The following is a 1,532-nucleotide window of genomic DNA, read 5'->3' as shown; positions in this document are numbered from 1 at the left end:
ATTTCGTGAAATTCATTTTCATTCTTTTCTTCTACCTTCTTTTCTTTTCTTCTTCTTCTTCCTCTTCTCTTCTCCTTTTTCCTCTTCTCTTCTCCTTCTTCTTCCTCTTCTCTTCTCCTTCTTCTTCCTCTTCTCTTCTTCCTCCTCCTCTTCTTCTTCCACTTCCCTTTTTCATCATAGCATTCCTGTACCAAATATGATAATGTTGCAATTGATATTAATATTCCTATGAAACTTTACATATAAATCATTGCAACTGAATTTCTACCATAATTTATCTTTATTTATCTATCTATCTACTTATCTTTTGTTTATTTATGATTTCTTTTAATGTAGCCTGATTAATCCTTTACTTCTTCCACTGACCAATCTTTTTATAATCTTTATTAAATCTGATTTATTACAATATTATCTATTTTATAATTTATTAACGCTACTTATTGAATAAAGTTACCTATTTCCCAGTTTAGAGAAGGAGGAAGAGGAAAGGGAGGAGGAACAAGAGTAGGAAGAGAAGAAAATGGAGGAGGTGGTGAAGGAAGAGGAGGAGGAGGAGAAGAAGATGGAGGAGGAGGGTGGAGGAGGAAGAGGAGGAGGTGGAGGAGAAAGAGGAGGAAGTAGTGTTGGGGGCGGAAGTGGAGGAGGAGGAGGAGGTGGTGGTGGTGGAGGATGAAGAGGAGGAGGAGCAGCACATGAAGGAGGAAGAAGTAGCGGTGGAGAAGAGGAGGAGGAGGTGAAAAAGACAAAGAAGGAGAAAAAAGAAGGCGATGAATTAAAAGAAGACGTAGACGAAGAAAATAAAGAGAAAAGAAGAGGAGGAAGAGTATGAGAAAGAGTAGTAGAAGGAGGAGGAGAAAGAAGAGGAGTATGAAAGAGGAGTAGGAAGCGTAGTAGAAGGAGGAAAAGGAGCAAGAGGAGAAGGAGGAGGGGGAAGAGTATGAGGAAGAGTAGTAGAAGGAGGAGGGGGAAGAGTATGAGTGAAGAGTAGTAGAAGGAGGAGGGGAAGAGTATGAGGGAAGAGTAGTGCAGAAGGATGAAGAGAAACAGTATGAGGAAGAGGTAGTAGTAGAAGGAGAAGTAGAGAAGAGGTAGCAGAAGGAGGAAGAGGAACAAGAGGAGAAGGAGGAGGAGGAGTATGAGGAACAGTAGTAGAAGGAGGAGGAGGAAGAGGATCAAGAAGAGAAGCAGGAAGCGGAGTATGAGGGAAGAGCTAGCAGGTAGAGAAGGAGTGAGGAGGGAGCAGAGGAGCAGGAGGCACTGCAGACGCCTTGCCCTGAGCCACGGGTATGTACAGTTAGAGGCGAGGTTTTCCGGGTAAACTTCCCCCCCAGGTCGACCATTGTGGGGGGGGGGGGGGGCTAGGGGCATGGGTGGGTAGGAGGTGGGGGGAGGGGTACTGGTCGGGTGAGGTGGCAGGCGGGCGGCAGAAGGTGGGTAGGAGGTGGGTGGGGTGGGGGGTGGGGGCGGGTTGAAGTGACAGGTGGCATGTAGGATGAAGGTAGGGTGGGTTGGGGTGGGATGGGGTGGGCTGG

The sequence above is a fragment of the Penaeus vannamei genome, chromosome 11, assembly GCF_042767895.1.
Source record: "Penaeus vannamei isolate JL-2024 chromosome 11, ASM4276789v1, whole genome shotgun sequence".
Taxonomy (NCBI): Eukaryota; Metazoa; Arthropoda; class Malacostraca; order Decapoda; family Penaeidae; genus Penaeus; species Penaeus vannamei.
Note: the sequence above shows the minus strand (reverse complement) of the source record.